Raw genomic sequence first — 16,824 nt, 5'->3', positions numbered from 1 at the left:
CCACAACCTGGGCTTGTGCCCTGACCAGGAATTGAACCTTGATATCCTGGGTCATAGGTTCACGTTCAACCTCTGAGCCACACAGTTAGCCTGTAGGCTTAGTTTTTAAATTTTGGTACCATTGAGTCCTAAATACTTGCAATGGAATTCAACAAATGCTAAAGGCAATAGAACAAATACAGACCTAGAGATGAACACAAACCTAAATCATCTGGCTGATAAAATAATATTTCATTTCAGATTGACGGCTCCACATCATTGTCTCCTCACATATCTTTCCTCCGGCCTTCACAGGACAGTGGGCATCTTTGATTCAATCTCTTGGAAGGATTTCCAAGCATTGATAGATGCTCCAAGTAGAGAACCGAAAATGTGAGTCTCATCACAACAAAGGTGTCCGCTCTCATTACTGTCTCAGGGGAATCACTGGGATTCCATTTTATTTCTAAATCTCCTCTCCTCCCTGTCACTCCCTTCAAGCATCAGATTCCAGCAGAGCCAGCCTAATCCATACAAAGGGGCACACACCACTAGAGGAGGGAGTGTTGTGTCCTAATACAACCCTTTTCTAGTTCCCAGAATGCCTGGATGTAGATTTTAGAAATAGGAATCAAGAAATGGAGAAATTAGGCCACCAGCGCGGGAGCACTTCCCTGCTCACCCATCTCAGAAGCTTCAGCCAAGCCAGAGCATCCAGGGGGAGCCTGTGTGGGCAGCACCAAGGCCTGCCAGGGAACACCGCAGCCCGCTGTGCCATCTGCTGAGTTAGGATGTCCCAACATGAGGGTGTCAGCTGTGATGCACGTTTAAGAGGAAAATTTTGAGGTTGCAAGATACATGCTTAATTTGCTACAGTTACTGTCTTGGTGCATCTTGTTATGAAAGTAGTGCAACAGCAGGGCATACAACTGACAACCCAGTGCAGTGCATACTAGCAAGGGTAGAATTTGATTTGTACTATGGTGGGGACGCTTTCTCTGCAGAGCAGCCACAGTCCTTTACTTGTCCCTATTGTGGAAAAATGGCTTATACAGAGACACCTCTTCACAAACATGTTGCTCCTGAACATGCAGAGACATCAACAGAAGTGACCTGCCCTGTCTGTGCAGCACTACCTGGAGGTGGCCCTGATCCTGCCACAAACAACTGTGCAGCTCATCTTATACTGGAGCACACAACTCCTAGAGATTTAGATGAACTGGGTGGTGCTCGACATGTACGTAGAATGTTTCACCTTGGCTGGGAATTAGGAGGTTCTCCTACTCATAGATCAAACAGACACTTTACATTTTTTATTTTTCATTTTTTTAGTTAATCCTCACCCAAGGATATTTTTTCCATTGCTTTTCAGAGAGCGTGAAAAGGAGGGGGGGGGGGCGGAAGGGGAATAGAGACAGAGAGGGAAACATTGATGGGAGAGAAACACGTGGATTGGGATATGTCTCCTGCAGGCACCCAAACCAGGACCGGGGATCAAACCTGCAACCCAGATAGCACCCTTGACCTGGAATAATTCGGTTGGCAGGCATACGCTGTCTTAGCCACACTGGCCAGGGTCAAACATGCACTTTACTAGCAGTTCTACTGGTGGACTTTCTACTTCTCAGAGTTCGTGTTCTCCAAGCAATAGGGGTGCCATGGATCCTATTGCTGAGCTTTTATCTCAGTGGTCAGGAGGGAGACGTTCTGCAGGAGGATAGCTTAATTCTGGCCCTGGTGCTTCTCAATTAAACTGTAGATGCAGCTGCAATTAGAACTGCCAGCAGCTGGAGACCACACGTGACACAAGCTGTGCACTAACACAGGCTCACCACTACAATCACACCATCACACCAACAACCAACACAGTTAACACAGAACGTCAGCACACTATCCAGAATTCCCAATTTCTTTTAACAAGGTGGAATGATCCTAACATGTTGGAAACAGAGGTCAATCCATAGAAAGTGAGTGTGCAGACGGCAGCCTGTCCAAGAGCTCCTTCCCTCTACTTTCCTGGGCGAAGAGAGCTCCTCTGCAGACGAGGTGGGAGGTGGGGATGGCAGAATTCAGTGCTATGGACTGTGTAGATATTATGCCTTTAGCTATTGCTTTAGAAGACCTAAGTTTAAAAGAGGATAATGAAAGAAACCTGGCCCCACCTCCTCTTTGATGGCAGCCCGATCCTCACACAATGTCCTCTGTGCTGTATTTGCCAATGAAAGTGGACAACAACTAGATTGCATTGTTTGGTGATTGTAATTTCAGGTCTGTCACTCTTGTTACTTCGTGTACATTCAAAAGGAAGAGAGAAAATATATATGATTATCATCAGACTTAACTATTTTTTTATTTCTAGCAGGGAAATGTAGGTAGCAGTGCAGGGGTGAGCTCTACTTCCTGTACCTTGACATGCAAAAGGCTCACCTAGTACTCCACATGCAAACTCTAGAGGAAAATTGAAAACTCTAATGAAGTTACTGTATGTAGTTATGAATATTAATGGGGAAAACTGCTTAAATGGTTTACTTTAAAAAAATGGAGAAAAATTGCTGTATGCATCTTACCTAGGAAATCAGCTTACTTTTTTCTTGTGATAAAATGATATAGCTGATATTGCCCTTGAAGAGTTATTGAGATTTAAAAACTCTGAAAAGACCATTGAGATCTTCCCTGGGGAGATTATTTCCCAGCTGATTAGTTTCTTGGTAAATTATGGAAACATGGCACCAAGCAATGACCTCAAGTATAAAACAAAATAATGAGGACTTGGCTGCCCTTGGCCTGAGAAGTGCTGGGGAGGCTTGTTCTCAAGATGGTGTGTGTTTGTTTTAAACTGACCTAAAGATAATACAAATATTCTTCAAAACATTGTGCTGCCACTGCTTCACTGATCAAAAGGAAAAAGGAGTTGTTTTTAATGTTTAATCTGGTTAATACCGTGGCAGTATGGTGGATCTGCTCAGACCAATTATTTTGTGTCTTTAGTGAACACTCCAGAAATGGAAAGGGTCTGAGGCCTGAAAAGAGAACAACAAAGCTTTCAAAGCTGGAGTGGATCTGACACCAAACCAGATTGTAGTCATAGTAAGAAAAAAATTCATTAAGCCAGACATGTTTGAAGTAGGGGACTCTCTGTGGAACTGCAATGAAGAGAAATTAGACAAAGCACTCAGTGTCGCTATTGTAGAATCACACATGAGTTGATGAGGAAACTTAGGATATATTTTAAGTAATAAGTTCATTATTCTGACTAATAATACCCACTTTGAACTGTGAAACAATGTTAAAAGTAAGGATTATTTGAAGGCATGAATGAACAGATTTGAGTTTCTAAGAAACTTTTAGAGACATGTTTTATTTTCTCCATTAAAAATTTCAAATGTTTCTTAAATATGTGCTTCCCATAGATGAAACTAATGATTATAAAGCAATGTCAGACAGTTAATTTTCAGAATAAGTGCGATGGCCTAGAAATAGAGCATAAAGTTAGTCACAGGATATATAGTCTGAAAACGGGAATCACCATAGAATCTGACTGGAATGAGGTAATGCTTAACCTAGAAGAGGTCCAAAAATGAATGTCACTGAAGTTTTTACTACATCTTAAAATAAAGTGTTTTGTAGCCCAGCTGGTGTGGCTCAGTGGTTGAATGTTGACCCAGGACCAAGAGGTCACCGGTTGGATTCCTGATCAGGCACATGCCCCGGGTCATGATCCCTAGTAAGGAGTGTGCAGGAGGCAGCGGATCAATGATGTTTCTCTCTCATTGATGTTTCCATCTCTCTATCCCTCTCTGTAAAAATCAATAAAAAGGTATTTTTAAGAAAAGTGTTTTGTAAGAATTTAAAAAATTAATAAAAGCCTTAATTTATTAAAAAATTGATGAGTAGTTTTGTAATGATTTGGTGAGAGTAATGCATGAAAATTTTTGCTTACTTGGACTTTTCTTTGTTTAAAATTTTGTTTAAATTCTTTATTGTTTAGAGTATTACATATGTCTCCTTTTTCCCTCATTGACCTCTCTCTGGCCGCTTACACCCCCTAGCACATGCCCTCACCCCACTAGTGTCTGTTTCCATTAGTTATGCTTATATCCATGCATACAAGTCCTTTGGTTGATCTCTTACTCCCCTCCCCACCCCCACCTTCCCGCTAAGGTTGGACATTCTGTTTGATGCTTTTGTGACTATGGATCTATTTTTGTTCATCAGTTTATGTTGTTCATTATATTCCACAAATAAGTGAGATCATGTGATATTTATCTTTCCCTGACTGGCTTATTTCGCTTAGCATAATGCTTTTCAGGTCCATCCATGTTGTTGCAAATGGTTAAAGTTCCTTCTTTTTTTCAACAGCATAGTATTCCATTGTGTGGATGGACCACAGTTTTCTAATTCATTCGTCTCCTGATGGGCATTTAGTCTATTTCCAAATCTTAGCTATTATAAATTGTGCTGCTATGAACAGAGGGGTGCATATATCCTTTCTGATTGGTGTTTCTGATTCCTTGGGATATATTCCTAGAAGTGAGATTACTGGGTCAAATGGGAGTTCCATTTTTAATTTTTTGAAGACACTCCATACTGTTTTCCACAGTGGCTGCACCAGTCTGCAATCCTACTAGTAGTGTACTATGGTTTCCTTTTCACCACATCCTTGCCAACACTTGTCCTTTGTTTATTTCTTGATGATAGCCATTCTGACAGGTGTGAGGTGATACTTCATTGTCATTTTAATTTTCATCTCTCAGATGATTAGTGACTTTAAGCATGTTTTCATATGTCTCTTGGCCTTCTGTATGTCCTCTTTTGAAGTGTCTATTTAGGTCCTTTGCCCATTTTTTGATTGGATTGTTTATCTTTTAACTCCCTTGGGTGCCCATGGGCCTTCCTATTTCCTGCAGTAGGCCAGCATTTAGGAAACTACCTTCTGGTTTGAGCTCAGCCTTATTTTGAGAATTTCTCACAATTTTCTGGATATAAAGGCTCTTATTTATAAAAACAAATGGTCTGGACATATGATCTGTGAGGTCCTCGATCATCTGTGATTACTGGGAATTTATTCTGAAAGCTATCTGGGTGTGTGACATGTCCTCTAGCTAAAGGATTCAGAACTGGGGGGAGGGGGGCCCTGGAAGGATCCTTGTCTGATGTGGAGATAATGGCTTGTTACCCTTCTGTCAAACCCTAGTGCCCAGTTAATGACTTATCAGTGAAGGGCATTTCTGAAATAGTGAACAAGCTCTCTGGCTTATGGCTCTGTGTAAGCTGTAAAGCACATCGTCAACACTTGATACTTTTCATTAAGATTAAAACTTGCTCAGAAATGTTCGTAGCAGCTTTATGTATAAAGACAAAGCATAGTAAGTATATAAATGACTGTCAACAGCAGGATAAATGATTGTGATATAGTCATACAAGAGAATACTTCTGAGCAATAAGAATCTCAGGAATAACCTCAGATGCATTATGATAAATTAAAAAAGCCAGTATTAAAGGTAACAGATGTAAGATTAATATGACACTTTTGGAAAACCATTTACATGGAGTAAAAGCCAGGCACACAATAGAAGGCATAGTGTACAATTCCTTTTATCAAAGTTGTAAAACAGACCAAGCTAATCTATGGTGAAAGAAATCAGAATAGTGGTTAAATTGAGGTGGTGACATTAAATGAAAAAGGGAACTTTCGGGGGTGACAGAAGATTCTAAATCTTGATGTGGGTGGCGGTGACGTCTATATACAGCGTGTAATGTCACTGAGCTTTATATTTTAGATTTGTTCGCATTGTTATATTTAAATTTGCCCCAGTTAAATGTTGTAAAAAAAGTTTTATACTGGTGATCAGATGATTGTGATAAGTATTCTCAAGCATTCTTTCTTGTTCTCCCACAACTAAAATTTAACCAACACTGAACACTTAAATTTCCAAACTTTTGAGTTTTAAGCTCCCTCTCTGGTAGAAAATTAAGTACCTAGAAAGCTTTTTAATTCTGTCAAATATTAAGAACAGAAGCCAAAGCCACTGACTGCTGCTGGCTAACCTGTTCACTTATTACTAAAAACAGCCTGGGGGCTGGGACCTGGGCTTTCACTGCCCTCTTCACAGAGCTTTTGTTCATCTCAGTTAAATAATAACTCAAGATCAGTAAGTGACTCAGTCAAAGCACTGGTAATCCATTAGGTATATGTTTGCTTCTTGGGTTAGAGGCACAAGAAAAATGCTAAATTAGTTAAGTTTTAAAAAACAACTCAAATCTTCTGTGAAAGGTATATTATTTACTTTTCTAGTTTTAGAAAACAAAAAAATTGTTTTAAATCCTCTAGATTTAAAAAAAAATACTTCATCGTTAGCAAAATCTAGAAAATGATATGGTAAGATAGCATTAGCCATCAAATTAGCTATTAAATAGACAACTTCCTTTCACCCTCTCAACTCATAGCCCTCATGGGAGAATTTATTAACTTAAGGTGTTAAGTTCACATTAATTAAGCTTAACAGCCTTTGGCCAGTTAAACAGCTAATCTATCTACTGAAAATCTATCTACTTCTAGATAGATATCTATGTGTATCTATATATTAAATTATTATCAATTTTTTTCTTTATTTTAATATTTCCATTGCTTCCACCAGACTGCCTTACTAGCATATGTCTTTAGTGGATAAAAGGCTGATGATATAGCATTTCCATTCATGTGTGCAGTCTCACATTGAAGAAAATGGAAATGAAACTGCAATATCAGCCTTGTACATTGAACACTCCCCTTGAGCAGTGGACATTTTTCACATGTCCTCACCCCCCTGGTGTCTGTGTCCATTGGTTAGGCTTATATGCATGCATACAAGTCCTTTGGTTGATCTCTCTTCCTTACTCCCACCCTCCCCTACCTTCCCTCTGAGGTTTGACGGTCTGATCAATGCTTCTCTGTCTCTGGATCTGTTTTTGTTCATCAGTTTATGTTGTTTATTATATTCCACAAATGAGCGAGAGCATGTGATATTTATCTTTCTCTGACTGGCTTATTTCACTTAGTATAATGCTCTCCAGTTCCATCCATGCTGTTGCAAATGGTAAGAACTCCTTCTTTTTTACCGCAGCATAGTATTCCATTGTGTAGATGTACCATAATTTTTAATCCATTCATCTGCTGATGGGCACTTAGGCTGTTTCCAAATCTTAGCTATGGGGAATTGTTCTGCTATGAACATAGGGGTGCATATATCCTTTCTGCTATGAACATAGGGTGTTTCTAGTTTTTTGGGATATATTCCTAGAAGTGGGACCACTGGGTCAAATGGAAGTTCCATTTTTAATTTTTTGAGGAAATGCCATATTATTCTCCACAGTGGCTGCACCAGTCTGCATTCCTACCAGCAGTGCATGTGTTCCTTTTTCACTGCATCATTGCCAGCACTTATTGTTTGTTGATGATAGCCATTCTGAGAGGTGTGAGATGGTATCTCATTATCGTTTTGATTTGCAGCTCTTGGATGATTAGTAATTTTGAGCATGTTTTCATATGTCTCTTGGCCTTCCTTCTGTCTTCTTTCAAAAAGTATCTATTTAGGTCCATTGCCCATTTTTTGATTGGGTTGTTTATCTTCCTTTTGTTAAGTTGTATGAGTTCCCTGTAAATGTTGGAGATTAAACCCTCATCAGTGATAACACTGGCAAATATGTTCTCCCATGCAGTGGGCTTTCTTGTTTTGTTGATGTTTTTCTTTTCTTCTTCTCCTGTACAAAAGCTCTTTATTTTGATGTAGTCCAATTTGTTTATTTTCTCTTTTTTTCCATTGCCCTAGGAGCTGTATCGGTGAAGAAGTGGCTTTGGCATATGTCTGAAATTTTGCTGCCTATGGATTCCTCTAATATTTTTATGGTTTCCCATGTTATGTTTAAGTTCTTTATCCATTCTGAGTTTATTTTTTTTAATTAAATCTTTATTGTTCAGATTATTACATTAGTTGCTCTTTTTCCCACCATAACTCACCTCCACCCAGTTCCCACCCCACCCTCCGCCCTCACTCCTCACCCACTGTCCTCATCCATAGGTGCACGATTATTGTCCAATCTCTTCCCTCACCCCACACACCTTTCCCCGCCCCCAAGAATAGTCAGTCCATTCCCTTTCTATGTCCCTGATTCTATTACAATCGCCAGTTCATACTGTTCATCAGATTATTTATTCCCTTGATTTTTAGATTCACTTGTTGATAGATGTGTATTTGTTGTTCATAATTTGTATCTTTACCTTTTTCTTCCTCTTCCTCTTCTTAAAGGATACCTTTCAGCATTTCATATAATCCTGGTTTGGTGGTGATGAACTCCTTTAGCTTTTTCTTATCTGTGAAGCTCTTTATCTGGCCTTCAATTCTGAATGATAGCTTTGCTGGATAAAGTAGTCTTGGTTGTAGGTTCTTGGTATTCATCCCTTTGAATATTTCTTGCCACTCCCTTCTGGCCTGCAAAGTTTCTGTTGAGAAATCAGCTGACAGTCATATGGGTACTCCCTTGTAGGTAACTGATTTTCTTTCTCTTGCTGCTTTTAGGATTCTCTCTTTGTCTTTTGCTCTTGGCATTTTAATTATGATGTGTCTTGGTGTGGTCCTCTTTGGATTCCTTTGGTTTGGGGTTCTCTGCGCTTCCTGGACTTGTAAATCTATTTCTTTCACCAGGTAGGGGAAGTTTTCTGTCATTATTTCTTCAAAGAGGTTTTCAATATCTTGCTCTCTCTCTTCTTCTGGCACCCCTATAATTCGGATGTTGGTACGCTTGAAGCTATCCCAGAGGCTCCTTACACTATCTTCGTATTTTTGGATTCTTTTTTCATTTTGCTTTTCTGGTTGGGTGTTTTTTGCTTCTTCGTATTTCAAATCTTTGACTTGATTCTTGCAATTCTCTGGTCTTCTGTTGGGAGTCTGTATAATGTTCTTTATTTCAGTCAGTGTATGCTTAATTTCTAGTTGGTCCTTTATCACAACATCGAGGGTCTCATTAGATTTCTTGAGGATCTCACTACATTTATCGGTGGTCTCACCAGTCTTCTTGAAGATCTCACTACATTTATTGGTGGTCTCACCAGTCTTTTCGAGGGCCTTATTAAGTTTATTGGTGGCTTCTAGACAGTTCTTTAAAGACCTTAAAAGTGTGGTTTTGAACTCTATATCCAGCAGTTTGCTTTCCTCCAATTCTGTCGTTTGTGTCCTATTTCTTTGTCTCAGCATTTTTTATGCTTCGCTGTGTTGATAGAGTGCCTTTCTGTGCTAAGTGTCCCAATTACCTGAGGTAGACACTCTTGGTGCACCCCCTTGTGGGATGTGTGCAGGGTCTTTTTGTAGTTAAGCCTTGATTGTTGTAGTTATCAATGTGAGGAATTGACCTCCAGTCCAATTGGCTGTGAGAATCAGCTGTGTCTGCAGTGGGAGAACTTCTGTGCTGGAGACACCCCTCTGGGGCTAGACTTGCTTCAATGGGCTTTGGTGCTCACTGAGTCTGCCCCCTGAGTGTGTCTTTTATGGTTCCATGGAGCTGCAAACTGGATGGTCCCACTCTGGCCTCTGGGCTTCCTGGCTCCTGGATCTCTAGGGAGCTGCTAATCTAGCCTTTGCCTGAGGCTATCCAGCAAAAGTCTCCCTGCAGGGCTTGGGCGGGGCGGGCCCCACGGGATCAACAGAGTGGGGTTTGCAATTATGGCTGCCCTCAGTCTTGTCCTCAGAGGCTCTGCTTCTCAGTGTCCCAGTAATCGCTGCAAGCCCCACAGAGAGAAAGCTGCCCATTTAGGTTTCTGAGCAATGCCAGACAGTCCCGCTTCTCCCGTATGAGTCTGGGTCCCTAGAGACTCGCCCGGAGCTGGAGTTCAGAGCCTGAGACTCCCTCCCAATTGAAAACAACAACCATGCCCTCAGCTGCCAGCCCGCTCCGCATGCACTCCGCACCTTAGTACTTTACTTCAGCACTGCGCCTCCTCTGAGTCCTGGTATGTTTTTCTCTTTCCTCCTAGTTGTAGAATTTCCACTCAGCCAGCCTTCCTGTGGTTCTGGATCATGTCCGTTCCGTCTTTTAGTTGTATTTTTGAAGTGGTTGTTCGAGGCAGCAAACTCCGGTGTTTACCCATGCCGCCATCTTGGTTTCTCCCATTCTGAGTTTATTTTTGTGTATGGTGTAAGTTGGTGATCTAGTTTCATTTTTTGCATGTATCTGTCCAATTATCCCAACACCATTTATTGAAGAGACTGTTTTGATTCCATTGTATGCTCTTGCCTCCTTTGTCAAATATTAGTTGAGCATAGTGGTTTGGGTCAATTTCTGGGTTCTCTAATCTATTTCATTGGTCTATATGTCTGTTCTTGTGCCTGAACCAGGCAGTTTTGAGAACAGTGGCTTTATAATACAGCTTGATAACTGGTATTGAGATGTCTCCTACTTCGTTCTTCTTTCTCAGGATTGCTGCAGCTATTTGGGGGTCTTTTTTTTTATTCCAGATGAATTTTTGGAGAGTTCATTCTAGGTCTGTGAAATATGCCATTGGTATTTTTATGGGGAGTGCATTGAATCTATAGATTGCTTTGGGAAGTATGGACATTTTAATGATGTTTATTCTACCAATCCATGAACATGGTATTTTCTTCCATCTGCTTATATCTTCCTCTATCTCTTTTTTCAGTGTTCTTTAGTTTTCCAAGTACAGGTCTTATACCTCCTTAGTTAAGTTTATTCCTAGATATTTAAATTTTATTTTGGTGTGATGGTAAATGGGATTGTTATTTTAGTCTCTCTTTCTGTAAGTTCACTATTGGTGTATAGTAATGCCATAGATTTCTTGGCATTAATTTTGTATCCTGTTACATTGCCGAATTCATTTATTAAGTCTAATAATTTTTTTATGGAGTCTTTAGGGTTTTCTATGTACAGTATGTCAGCTGCAAATAATGACAGTTTTACGTCATCTTTTCCAATTTGGGTTTCTTTTATATCTTCTTCTTGTTTAATTGCTATGGCTAGCACTTCCAGAACTATGTCAAACAGAAGTGGTGAAAGTGGGCATCTCTGTCTCGTTTCTGTTCTTAGGTGAAATGGTTTTAGTTTTTGCCCATTGAGTATGATGTTGGCTGTGGGCCTGTCATATATGGCTTTTATTATGTTGAGTTATGATCCTTCTTAGTCCCACTTTGCTGAGGGTTTTTTAACAAGAAAGCATGTTGGATTTTGCCAAATGCTTTTTCTGCAGCAATTGATATGACTATGTGATTTTTGCCTCTCAATTTGTTTATGTGATGTATTACGTTTATTGATTTGCAGATATTGTACCATCCTTGCATCCCCAGGATAAATCCTACTTGGTCATGGTGTATGATCTTTCTGATGTACTGCTGGATCCGATTTGCTAGAATTTTGTTGAGGATTTTGGCATCTATGTTTATGAGGCATATTGGCCTGTAATTCTTTTTCATTGTGTTGTCTTTATCTGGTTTTGGTGTTAGGGTAGTGCTGGCTTCATAGAAAGAGGTTGGAAATGTTCCTTCCTCTTGAATTTTTTGGAATAGTCTGAGGAGGATAGGTTTTAGTTCTTCCTTGGATGTTTGGTAAAACCCCTCTGTGAAGCTATCTGCCTCTGGACTTTTGTTTTCTGGAAGCTTTTTGATGACTGCTTCAATTTCTCCCACAGTTACTTGCCTACTGAGATTTTTAGATTTTTCCTGATTGAGTTTTGGAATGTTGTATTTTTCTAGGACTATGTCTATTTCCTCAGGTTGTCTAGTTTGTTGGGATAGAGTTGTTCATAGTATCTTTTTAAACAATCCTTTGTATTTTAGTGGGGTCTGCTGTTATTTCACCTCTTTCATTTCTGATTTTGTTTATTTGGGTCCTCTGTCTTAGCTTTTTGGTGAGGCTGGCTAAAGGTTCATCAATCTTGTTTTTGCTTTCAAAGAGCCAGCTTTTGGTTTCATTGATCTTCTGTATTATTGGTTGTTTTTTTTTTGTCTTTATGTCATTTATTTCTGCTCTGATTTTTATTATCTCCTTCCTTCTGCTCACTCCGGGCTTTTATTGTTGCTCTCTTTTTAATTCTTTAAGTTGTAGAGTTAGATGATTCATTACCATTTTCCTTGTTTTTTTTTTTGAGGTAGGCTTGTAGAGTTATATACTTCCCTCTCAGGATTGCTTTTATCATGTCCCATAGATTTTGGAGTGTTGTGTTTACACTGTCATTCGTTTCTAGGATGTTTTTAATTTCTTCTTTGATCTCTGGTAACCCAATCACTGTTTAATAGCATGCTATTCAGCTTCCAAGTGTTTGACTTTTTAAAATTGTAGTTTATTTCTAATATTATGCCATTGTAGTTTGTGAAGATGCTTGTTATGAGTTCCATCTTCTTGAATTTGGAGAGACTTTGCCTGTGACCCAATATGTGGTCTATCTTTGAAAATGTCCCATGTGCACTTGAGAAGAACGTATATTCCATGGCTTTGGGGCGAAATGTCCTGAGATGTCAATTAAGTCCATTGGATCTAGTGAGTCATTTAGGATTGCTGATTCTTTGCTAATTTTTTTGTCTAGAGGATTTATCCCATGATGTCAATGGGGTATTAAATTCCCCTACTATGATTGAATTGTTGTTGATCTCTCCCTTGATATTTTCCAGGAGGTTTTTTTTTATGTATTTGGGTGCTCCTGCATTGGGTGCATATATGTTTATCAGTGTTATATCCTCTTGTTTCATCAATCCCTTTACTATTATGAAGTGGCCTTCCTTATCTCTTGTTATGGCCTTTACTTTAAAGTCTATTTTGTCAGATATAAGTATTGCTAACCCAACTTTTTTTTCATTTCCATTTGCTTGAAAGATATTTTTCCATCCCTTCACTTTCAGTCTGTGTGACTCCCTTGTTCTGAGGTGGATCTCTTGTAGACAGCATATATATGGGTCATGTTTTTTAAATCCATTCAGCTACTCAATGTCTTTTGATTGGAGCATTTAGTCTGTTTACTTTTAAAGTTATTATTGATAGGTACTTTTTTGTAGCCATTTTTAGTTTTTGTGCCTGTGTTTCTTCTTCCCTTTTTATTTCTTCTTTTTACACCAGTCCCTTTAGCATTTCTTGCATTGCTGGCTTAGCAGTGATAAACTCCCATAGCCTTTTTTTGTCTGTGAAGCTCCTTTTTTAACCCCTTCAATTTTGAATGACAGCTTTGCTGGTTAGAGTCCCTTGCTTTGCATCACTTTGTAAATTTCCTTCCATTCTTTTCTGGCCTTATATGTTTCTGTTGAGAAATCATTTGATAATCTAATGGGTGATCCTTTGCAAGTTACTTTCTGTCTCTCCTGCAGCCTTTAAGATTCTCTCTTTGTCCTGAATGTTTTCCTTCGTAATTACAATGTGTCTTGGTGTGGGTCTTTTCGGGTTCATCTTGTATGGGACTCTCTGTGCTTGTGTGACTTTTTCTTCCCAACATCAGGGAAATTTTCTGACATTATTTCTTCAAATAGCTTTTCTAACCCTCATTCCTCTTCCCATCGTTCTGGCACTTCTATTATTTGTATGTTGCTTCGTTTCATATTGTCCCAAAGCTCCCTTGGGCTCTCCTCCTGTCTTTTAATTTTTTTCTCCCATTTCAGTTCAATTTGGGTGTTTTTTGCTTCCCTGTCTTCTAATTCACTAATTCGGTCCTCCACTTCTCCTAGTGAACTGTTGAAACTTTCCATGGTCTTTTTTATTGACGCTATATCACTCTTTATTTCTTCTTGATTCTTACATAAGTTGTTGATTCTTTTCATTCATCTGGTTTATGAACTATATGACCCTTAGTCTGAATTCTTTTTCTGACATATTGCATGCCTCCATTTCATTTATCTGCTTTTCTAGCAATTCCATCTTTTCTTTCCTTTGGGGGTTACTTTGTCTACCCATTTTTGCTCTCACCGAAGGATCTAGGTGTTGAGTTGTGCGCCTTGGGTGGCAGTGGCTCCTTGGGTGGTGGCTTCTCTTCGGGTGGTTGCAGCAGTGGTTGCTCCTCAGTTGGCTGTGGCTCCTCTGTTGGGCGCTGTTCGCAGCAGTGGTGGCTCCTCTGGCTGGTGCGGGCAGGCTGCTCACACAGCTGCTGCTCCTCTGATGTGGCGGCTGCTCACGAGGCTGATGCTCCTCGGATGGGGGTCAGTGGGGGTGTTCACACAGCTGCCACTCCTCAGATGCAGGCAGGCTGCTAGTGCAGCTGCTGCTCTTCAGATGGGGGTGGGCTGCGTGCATGGCTGCTGCTCCTCAGCCTGGGTGGGCTGCTCATGGGGCTGCTGCTCACATGGTTGCAGTGCCCAGTTGTGTCTACTTCGCTAATTCAGGGTGGATGTTATTCGATTTAGTTGCTTGTTCTATCTGCTCCAGAACAAGGCTCAGGACACATCCATCTATTCCACCGCCATTTTGTCTCTCTTGGAATTTTATTTTTAAATTGCTTGTTGTTAGTATTTAAAAATAAAATGGATTTTTGGACACTACTTTATACCCAGCGACCTTGCTAATTCACTCACCAGGTTTAATAGTTTGTAGACTCATTGGAATTTCTGCATACACAATCATGCACTTTGGAATAAAAACAGCTTAACTTTGTCTTTCATAATATTTATGCCTTTTTTTCTTTTTCCTTAGTTCACTAGCTGGGACCTCCTGTGCAATTTTAAACAGAAGTGGTAAGGTAGACATCCTTGTCATATTCTCAGCCTAAGGGGGAAAGAGTTCAATATTTCACTATGTAGTGTTACGTTAGCTTTAGAATTTTTTTGTAGATATCTTTTGTCTTATTAGGAGAGTTACCTAACATTCCCAGTTTGCTAAGAGTTTTTAAAAAACAGTAAATTTTAGTATTTTGTTACCTGAATATGGTAATTTGAGTGAATGTCATTTATTCAACTAATATTTATTGAGTATTCACTATAATCTAGTATATAGCAGTAAATAAAGAATATAAAAATCACTTCCTTATTGGAGCTTACATTATAGTATATAGAGACAAACTATAAACAAAAATAAACAGATACAATACATTATACTAGAAGATAACAAGTGCTATAAAGAAAATAAAGCAGGAAAGGGGATGGGGTACCATGGTTAGAAGGAGAGGTTGCAAATTTAAATAGATGGTCAGAGAAAGATTCACTGAGTGGAAGACCTGAAGGTGATGAGTGAGAAAGTCTGGCAAATATCTGGGGATAATCTGGCAGACATCTGAGAAAAGGGTAGGCTAATCAAGGGAAGAGTAAATACAAAGCTCGAAGGTAGAGCTCTACTTCATGTGCTTGGGGACAGCAGGAGACAGTAAGGCTGGAGTGGAGCCAGTGAGGGGCAGGATAATATTGGTGATAGTAGCAGTAGTAGTCATAGGAATATACTACTTCTACTAACAGTAATAATCCTATATAATAAAAACATAGTATGCAAATCGTTTCCTTGACCAGAGTTCTTCTGGGAGTTCGACCAGGGAGCGGGCTGGCCAGGGGAAGGAAGGGAGGCCCTGGCCAGTGGCGGCAGGCAGCCGTGGTGAAGAGAAGGAGGCCCTGGCACTGGCAGGGGAAAGGGAGGGAGTACCCAGCCAGCAGCTGGCACCGCTAGGGACCCTATCAGTGCATAAATTTCATGCACTGGGCCTCTAGTAGGGACTATAAATACCAATTGTCTAACAGTTGTTGTTTTTTGCCAGGCACTCTTTAAAATTCATTAAATAATAACAGCAACAGATATGGTAACAGAAGTAAGGTAAGGTAAGATCAGTGGACAGGTCATATCATGTGGTGCTCTTGTTGCCTAGAATAAGAATTTTGTATTCTAGTGAGATGAGCCACTTGGAGATTTTGAGCAGATATATAATGATCTAACTGAAGAATGAGTAGAAGTACTCAGGCTGCTGTGTTGAAAATAGAATGTAAGCAGGAGAAGTGTTGAAGTAGGAAGACCAATTAGGGAGCTATTGTAATAATCTGCAACAGGTGATGGTAGTTTTTAGGTGGTGAGCAATAGTTAGAATCTAGATGTGGTTTAAAAAGCGAACTGATGATATTTGCTATTAGACTGGAAATGAGTGAAAGAGAAAGAGAATATATAAGAATGACTCCAAAGCTTTGGCCTAAGTAACTGAGATGGAGAAGAGGGGTGGATTTATTGGAGTGGGGTGGAAACTAAATTTTGATATAGTGAATGTATCTTTTTGTTAAATTTTCAGCTATACTGCAAGAAAGAACCATGAAAAGTTAGGAAAAGGGGCTAAAAGTAACAGTATTTAAATTTAACACTTTTGTAAATCAGTTTTTAGATGAATAATTTCTTTAGGAATCCTGATTTGATCTTGGGAACATTGGCTGAAACATTTTTCTGTTTTATAAGGCACCTGCTTGCTATTCTAATATTAAATTTATGACTGTCATTTCAGATTTTCATAAGCAAGTATCCTTTAAAAGATTTTGGAGACTGATATAAGATTGACAATTTTTCATTTTCTCAACTGTTTTTACTAAAATTTTTATTTGCTCTTATCATCATTTTATGAAAGGATTATTTTTTCCACCAAAAACAAAAGGAGAAAGAATATGGAGGAACAAAGTGTCATTAACTTTGTGACTTCACTTCAACCATATATGTTCAAAGTAAACTGGGACTATCTGCTGCTTAATGGTTCCACTTACAGAGTGTGTCCTCTGCAGTGAGGAGAGTCTATAACAGCCGTGGGCAAGCTACGGCCCGTGGGCTGGATCCGGCCCGTTTGAAATGAATAAAACTAAAAAAAAAAAAAGACCATACCCTTTTATGTAATGATGTTTACTTTGAATTTATATTAGTTCACACAAACACTCC

General features: G+C 39.5%; 1 pseudogene; it reads left to right on the top strand.

The window, feature by feature from the left end:
- The first annotated feature begins 770 nt into the window (after window positions 1-770).
- Window positions 771-2,152, top strand: LOC118670188 (annotated as a pseudogene).
- Window positions 2,153-16,824: the final 14,672 nt, after the last annotated feature.

Source organism: Myotis myotis, unplaced genomic scaffold (genome assembly GCF_014108235.1).
Source record: "Myotis myotis isolate mMyoMyo1 unplaced genomic scaffold, mMyoMyo1.p scaffold_m19_p_1, whole genome shotgun sequence".
Taxonomy (NCBI): domain Eukaryota; kingdom Metazoa; phylum Chordata; class Mammalia; order Chiroptera; family Vespertilionidae; genus Myotis; species Myotis myotis.
Note: the sequence above shows the minus strand (reverse complement) of the source record. Positions and strands in the feature narration are given on the sequence as shown.